Below are 8885 nucleotides of genomic sequence, written 5' to 3'. Positions count from 1 at the left end.
GCAACTTCATTATCTAATTCTATTTATATTCCCACCACTAGCCTCCAATGAAAGTTTCACCACAAAAAAGAATCTCACTGAGGTTTAAATTACTGCTTGAGCTCTTTACCATATTGTTGCAGATAGTCTATTTTACGTAAGACTACCAACATCATACGGATGTGTATATCTTTTTGCAGATTGAACAGTCTTAGAATGTGTTCTACCAGTAAAATATTGACATTCTAAGGAATAAGAACAAAACGAAATGTGTAAAAACCTCCTGAAAGATGACTTCTGAGGCCTTGGCAGACTATTCTGAAGCTATCACAAAGTTCTACTTATATGTGAATAGTCTTTCTGATGCCAAAGAAGATTACAAGAATAATTGTTTACTCTGCAGTTGATGTCCTAGCTTATTGTAGAAGTGCATATTTGAATTTTGCTTATAGTATTGATCTTGTGAAGGGAAAAACAAAAAAAGAAATATGACCTTGTGTAGAAATTCCCAGAAGACACTGTATTTTAAGCAAGCTTAGTTTATAATTTCATGGATATAATAAAACTAGTAAGTATCTATCATAACAGCAAACTAAAGCTTTCTTTCTGAGAACATAAATAGAACTGCACTCCAGAGACCATATAGCATAACAAACAGAAATTCTTCATCTTTATTGTCCATTTCAGAGCATAATGATTGAGTAAAAAGAGTATAATAATCATGGGCTGCCATTTGGAGAATAACAGAAGCAGTACAGCACTCTTGTTTCCCCATCTGCCTAATCTTGCAGGACTTTCTCTGCATTACAATCAAAAAGAAATTGAACATTGTTCATTAAAAAAAAAAAAAAAAGAGCCATTGGATCACCATGAACATCCCAACCAAGGCAGTGGTACGGAACCTGCTTAGTTGGCAGAGTTACAGGATTCTTCCCCAGGCTGTTAATTGCTCCAAAGCTGCTACCTATACCACAGATTATGTGGCAGTCTGTGCAGTACTGTGCTTAGTTTGCTAGGACGCGGGGAGTTTCACCTCTGTCAAGAAATTGCCCTGTTTTTGAAAGTCAGGAATCAGTTGACAGCAGTTCTGTAGCAAAGGGGTTCCCAACCTTAGACTGCTTCGGAAGTCCTATGAGCTACTCCAGTGGCAGAAGCAGCTGTCTTACCGGGCTGTGGACAGGCTTTTCCCAGCTTTCTACCGAGTCTCTCCCCATACCGTATAACCAGCACTTCATCCAAACGCCTCCATATCCTCTCATCCTCTGCTACCGCCCTATAATCCTAGGTCTCCTTCTAGATCTCTTGTCCCTGTATAACACACCTAAAAATTTTGGTCCAACCATACAGCACTTGTCATCAACTGCTCGTTGATGAGGCTCTATGGCTCCGTTCCTTCTCCGGGATGAAAATCAAAGGTCCCAACGGTAGACTGTTGGTCAGCAAAGGAGAATGGAGGCTTGGGAATGCCGCTGATAAGATCTGGAAACCTCATTCTTATTTCCTTACCAAAAGGACAGAAAACATATGCTCAGTAGCAATCTAAACCAATGTGAGAAAACTGTTATCCCATATACCCATCAGTCTTTTTTTCAGGTAGGCAGAATACCAGCAAGCAGCACTTCAATTATTTCCTGGCATTTCAGAATTTGTTTCTCTAAAGCGTGTCCTAACACAAACGTGCATCGTAACTGACATGCAGTGAAGCATGACATACAAAGATGATGTAAATCTGCCCAAGTTATGTGGGAGCTAGAAAGAAACTACCAATATAAATACGCAAACTGCAGATCGACATCACGTTACACTTTTCACAATTCCAGCTTAGTCGTACAGTTGAAATAAATTGTTAGGCGATAAAACATAGCTTTTCCACAAGAGGTATTTTTGTATCCAAATTACACACTATGCGTACAATAAAAAATGTCACTTGATTATTCTGAGGCTGAGAATGTATTCAGATAGTGTCAACACTTAACTAATGCTCCCACTGATGTTTTACTTTGCAAAAGTTGTTATTACCAAAATCTCATCTACTTAGGCAGCTGTCCCAGTGACAAAGCACACTGGAGACTGGCAGGTTGTTTTCACTTGGATAACTAATGCTGAAGGATGGACTGAGTTGCTGAGGATGATGCTCTTATTAGATAACCAAACTTCCTCTGGTGATGCCGTTAAAAGCTTATACAGATTATAAGCTTTATGAATGCTGTTAGAAAGAAGGTAATATCTTTTCCTGAACTAGTTAAAGTGAAAAAAGGTCTTATAAAGCTTTCATAACCTCCCACGATAACTGACAGATTTTGTTGAATCCCTTTCTTCTCAGGAAATATGGCAGAGGTTTAATATATTTGTTTTAGGATTCCAAATCTACTCTACTCTCCAAACCTACAAAGTAGAAGGGGGAATATCGTTCTTTGGGCTCTCAAACTGATGAACAGTCAATGCTTTTCAGTAAGTTTCTTGTGCTTTCCTTTGCAACAGTTGACAGCGGTTAACTGTTGCACCGGTACGTTCAGCGGGGATATGCTCAGGAAGGCAAGCCGCAGTAAGAGCTGTAAGCGCCCTTTCTCTTCACCTCTGTTATCACTGCTCAAACCATGTGAGGCGTTAGCAGCCGAGCAGCTGCAGAGTTCCTCCATCCAAATCACAGTTGCAAATCAGTATTGGCACTGAAACCAACATTGTTTCTATAGCAAAGGCTTAGATTTCAAATGTTAAAAGGCTTCTGACCACATGCAAAAAGAAAGGCTTGATTTTGAAATTCATATTAGGTCCCAGTCTATTCATGTTTGGAAAAAATGGAGTACGTAGGTTTGAAATGTCTTTGCAATAACTGTAGGTCAGCTACAATGGCAGGCTTACAGTGATTCAGACTACACTAAGCTCCGTGATTAACCTCACCCCACAGAATTACTTCAGGCTTGTACCAGTGACAGGCACCAGAATGCAACCCACTCCATTTCTGCACATACATTCCACACAGATTATAGCATATTGGATACAGAGGCTTGCTTTTCAAGAAAGGGGAGAGAAAAAAAAAGTATTTTCAAGAACTAGAGGAAAATAAAATGTACAGAAAACAGTATAATTCTGATCATTTTATATCAGGGGCGGCGGGTTTTTTTATTGGAAGAAGCCTTGGATGCTCCTATAGAATACTGCAGAAAGGTTAATGCAAGTAGTTTTGTATATCAACCCGGGGTGGAAGGTATTAATAGGGAGAAATGCGTGTGAAATTATTTTTTCATTGCTATACTTTAGCAGGAAGACTTAATCATTAATTCAGTTCCAGAAAATGGATGGGCCCTAAACAAACGTATATTATTACCAAACCAGCAGCCAATTAAAAAAAAAAGAGTTACAGATTGAACAGTACCGGAATAAGTTACAATTAATGATAGGAGTATTTAATTAGATGGGATAACATCCTTTCAAGCAATATTTTACAGACAAATAAAAATTCTGCATGGAAAGAGTTGGAATTGCTAGCTAATGCTTAACAAATTACTATCTGAAAAAGCTGGAGCTATACCCCAACTCCTTTAAGGTTCCATTTTGTATTTCAGTGGCACAAGGATATAAAGCTCCTTAAGGAATCAGCAACATATACCTTAAGAAGTACCTCTGATTTCAGAAAATTCCTACTTAATACAGAGTTGCAAGAATAAATACATTTATGCAGAGCAAAGGATGTACCAGCTGTTATTTTGGAATACCCAGTTTAATGATAAAACATAAATTAAGAACCAATGAAAAACAATTTCTTACTAGGTAAGCCAAGCTGGTGTTTGAAATTCAAAATAAACCCCATAAGTATCTGCAAGTAGTGCAGCACAAAGAGTACCATTCAATGGCATCAGCAGAATGTTTCATTGTCTTTGAATGAACATTCAGTAATCTTGGAGGAAGATGCCTTAGAGATGCATCATTAAGGCACTGGCAGCGAAAGACTGTTTTACGAGAAAACTGCTCAGTTCCTCCAACCTACACACCCCCAGGGGGGGGGGGGGGGGGGGGGGGGATCAGAGCTGAATCATAGAGAAAGATGACTTCAGGAGCAAAGTCAAACAGAGCAATTCAAACACCGTGGCTACGACCACCCATTCATAATTTAAACTATGGAAATAAAAGCAGCCGATCAAAACACGTGACAAACGATAAGCGGTTTGGCAGATCTATCACATCTTTGTAACACCGTTGGAATCCGAAAACAATTAATAGAACCGGAGAAATCCACAGATAGCTACCCTTGAAAAATAGACATTGCTTTTTGCAAAGGATCCTGCAGTTCAGCAAGGAATCAAAGGAAGAGGAGGACACTCATCAACCACCCCAAAATCCAGCCAGGAATTAAATACTGAATGTTCATTATCAACCAAATTATCAAACCTAAACTGTCTCTATATTGAGAGTGGCACACAAAACAAAGAACATATTTTTGGTAAAGATATTCCAACAGCACAGGAAAAATTTGGAGTTTGTATACTATGGGAACTCTCTTATATCATCTACTTTCCACGGATCTCTCCAAGGAGAAAGTGTGGATGTCTCTGTGGCCCAAGGATACTGGACTGGAAGAAGAAAAATAGCTGGACATAAAGTAGAGCAGCATTAAGGTTGCCTCTCTACTTCAGAAATTCCTCCTTCTCTCCACATTATATCGGGTGTACATTACATCCGCCCCTCTTACACCTAGTCTTGCACATCGTGCAATCTAACAAAGAGCTGGTTAAAGCTATCTGTATCTCTTGGTAATTTTCAATCAGAAAGTATTGAATATACAAGCAGTATTCCAGCTTGTTTCCCCTCAACTGTCTGTCATTCATTTTATTTACCGTTGTGATTCACAGGAAATTAAAACTATTTTTGCCTATTTGAGCACTTTTAACACGTTAATTTGATCTATCACTATACAGACCATGAATATACATCATAAGACTATTTACAAAGCCAAGAGAAAGAAATAGCGCTATATAATCTGTTTAGCAAATCATGCAGAAGAAATCTCAAATAATGAATTTACTACAGGTATCTATGACTTTCAGAATACTGAACACCGTAAGAGCCACAAAGACAGCTGCAAAAGAAACACACCAGCTGCACTGGGATAATTTATAAATGGAGAAGATGGCAATGTGATCTCAGAACATTCACAAGAAAGAGAGAACTGCTAGCCCTATTAGGTAGATTATTATAGGCACTATATCAACTCAATGCCTATTTGAGCACTTTTAACACGTTAATTTGATCTATCACTATACAGACCATGAATATACATCATAAGACTATTTACAAAGCCAAGAGAAAGAAATAGCGCTATATAATCTGTTTAGCAAATCATGCAGAAGAAATCTCAAATAATGAATTTACTACAGGTATCTATGACTTTCAGAATACTGAACACCGTAAGAGCCACAAAGACAGCTGCAAAAGAAACACACCAGCTGCACTGGGATAATTTATAAATGGAGAAGATGGCAATGTGATCTCAGAACATTCACAAGAAAGAGAGAACTGCTAGCCCTATTAGGTAGATTATTATAGGCACTATATATCAACTCAAGTCAAAGCCACAGAACGTATTCTTTAAGGTCCTGACGGTAAAACACATTGTAATTTTGAAGATACAGAGGGATAACTGAAAGGTAACTGAAAGACTGTATTAAAGATAGCAGTAAAATCATGCATTAGAATGACATTAAAAACAACTATGGTAAAGCGGTTTAAATTAATCTGCCATTTTCATCTTTAAAATCTACTAATAATCTAGAATTAGATCTTCTTCAGTCAGAAGAGTTACAGTCTCTATTAGTAACCAAATAAGTACCAACTACCTGTTTACCCATAGTCAGGATAAAAATCACATACACTGGATTAACTGAAGAGGAACCTTCAATAGACTTATCCGTGACACCTCAGTGCCTCTTACAGACAGGCATGGAAACGAAGTGACCCCACAGACCTGTGCCTGAGAACAAGATGAATCACACCCTAGAAATGACCGCTTTTCCTCTACTGCTAACAAAGCAAGTCCAGAAGACAGGTTTAGGTGTACATATCTGAAGTTAAGGAAAATGAATTGCATCCATAGCGGTATTACTGCTCAGGGAAGGTGGGATACTAAGATAAACCTTATTCAGACATGTTTCCTAAAAGATTGTCTCTATTTCAAAGATTTTATAATCTCATCTCAAGTCACCACACCACAGAAATTGGAACCAAGCAAAGAAGCAAGAGATGGAGTCCTTATATATTAGCGTTTTATTATTAGATTAGACTTTAAATTTAAGTAGGGTTGTTGTTTTATTTTTTTATATAAGTTGTTTAGATGCACAGTTTTCAGGAAAGCTGCACATGTAACTCAATAATAGAACGTACACAGATAAAGCTGTATTTTGAATACTTTGCCTTATTTAGGGAGAAAGTGTGGAAGGCACTGAGGTTTTTCCAGGGGGAAGAGGGGCACATTCCCTCCCTTTCCCCCAAACGCTCTTGTTTCAGAGCTGTGTATGTCTTAATTTCCAGAGTAGAAAATGTGCAAGTCTGTGCAGATCTCAAAATGGCACATGGCTATGACACAACATTCAAATTGTTCTGGGAATACAGGATGGAGGGGGCACTCTGGCAGAATACTTAGTTCCTTTACAGGCATTGCAGCTACAGCCCACGTCAACAAGCAGCGTGGCACATTCCACGTCTGGGAAGAACCCCCTCAGACTGCACTGTCTGAATTTATGTTCCTTGTCTCCACGTTAAAAGATCTGAAGATACCACAAAAGGATAAGAAATGTCACAAATCACGATTCAAAAAAAAATAGCAATTTTCTAAACAAGGAGATCCAGTCAGAAAGACTTTTAAGAAAAGAGTAATTTTATCCGAGTTTTGAATACGCATGACGGAATGGATGCTATAGGACTGCAGTCTGAAAGGTGCTGAGCATCTACACCTTCTGCAGGCGCAGAGGTCCTCTTATAGGGAAGAGGTTGGGAGTAATAATCAGGTCTAACAATATTCTTGATAGCAGTAAGGTTTTTTTGGTAGTTTTTTTTTTTTCCCCCCCCCCCCAGCCACAGAATATTTGGGCAGCTGAGCTCGAACTTTTCTGCTCTACAGCCTTTTTTACTCTATGGTCTTTTAGCCTTAAGCTAACATTTTTTTGCTATGTAACCTATACTATGCTATTCAGTCTTTCCATAAAAGAGGAACCAGAGAGCTAAGTGTAGTTGCCAGTCATAGTTCAGGACGTCAACAACCAAGATGTAAAATGGATATATTTAAGGTTTAACAAAAAATTATAAACTAAGGATTTAATTACAGGATAAAGGCAACTGGCACAGCAACACAATTTACGTTGATTTCTACCTATGTACTACCGTTATATTCTCTAACGTAACAGCCAGTTAGTAGGTCATTCAGGAAATACTTCAGTGGAGATCACTGCAAAGTTTACGATTCTCGGAAACATACTGGTAACTTGCCTTTTCTTCTTCGACAGTTTTTGTCACTACAGTATATAATTGCACACTCTTTCCACTTTTGTTCTTACTGCTAAATCAAGATTGGGATCTTTGTGTCAACAATGACAAATAGACCTAAAGAAAAATTATTTTCCCCTCAGAAACACACTTTTTAGTTTCCCAAGCTCTTTTTTATTGCTTGTTTCAAATTAAGGGATTTTCAAAATGTTTCAAAATCAAGGGGTTTTTCTTGAAGAAAGAAAAAGAAATTGCATCACACGCAAGAAATGCCCAGGACATTCACCCCTTCTATTTGCTTCCTCTGTTCCCCCAGTTTTATTATCATGTGGTTATTTTTGCACTGCCACTTTGAAAATTTTGCATTGTTCCTGCATAAGCTAGTTTATGCACATATTTCAATAAAATCTTCTTTCGTATGAGCATGGCCCCCTCCGCTTTTTTTTTTTTTCTTGTTTGTTTAAACAAAGTATGTCTACAGGATGCGGTAGTGACTTTTTGTCTTATCAAAGCAGCATTACCAAAAATACAGAAAAACAGTATGACACCAACCCAGGGCCTTGTATGTGTATCCTGCACTTCATAAAGAAAGCAATCTGAACTGCCTATACAGACAGAAAGTTTATTTTTAGAACCCTGCAGTTATTTGTTGGCTATACTAAGAGAAGAGTTTAAGAGTTCATCTGTGGCAATGAAAAGGACTGTTAGGAAACCAGACCAGACATCTATAACCAGGGAGAACAAGGAGGAGGTTTTGCTTAATGTATTGTATGTTGTCATTCATTTGCACTCTCAGTTATGATTCAACTCCAAATAATATCAATGGACAGACCGTTATCTTGATTCAGAATTGACTCAACCGCCCATAAGGCAAAAAAGCTTCCCATCTCTCTCTATATGTATTGATAAATATGATGAAAAAAGTAAAATGGGAGTTCAACAGGTATGTAGGGAGTCTGTTGGCAAGCAGAGATGAGTATTACTGAACATACCAATTTTTATATGAAGCAAAGTCACAATGACTGGTTTGGTTATTATATAGAATCTATTATATATATTCTATATATAGAACATTCTAACCTGATTTTAACTGCTTATCACTCAAGCCCTTGATCGATTATTTACTTAGGTTTTGTAGAAGATCTACTGGACCTAGCCTAAAAATATAATCTAAGTCATTAAGAAAAATACAGACCAGAAGATTGCCTCTTGATTACATATACCAGCCATTTCACCTTGAACAGCAAAGCCAGTGGCTTCAATCACCCAACCACAGCAGACAAACTTCCATCTGAGAGCATTTACTAAAAAGCAGAGCGAGTTATCACAGTGTGCTGGTTTTTGCTGGGATAGAGTTAATTTTCTTCCCAGCAGCTGGTACGGGGCTGTGTTTTGGATTTGTGCTGGAAACAGTGTTGATAACCCAGGGA

This window comes from Aptenodytes forsteri, unplaced genomic scaffold (genome assembly GCF_000699145.1).
Source record: "Aptenodytes forsteri isolate BGI_AS27 unplaced genomic scaffold, ASM69914v1 Scaffold1, whole genome shotgun sequence".
NCBI classification, from domain to species: Eukaryota; Metazoa; Chordata; class Aves; order Sphenisciformes; family Spheniscidae; genus Aptenodytes; species Aptenodytes forsteri.
The sequence above is the reverse complement of the archived record's forward strand: the minus strand, read 5'-3'. Positions refer to the sequence as shown.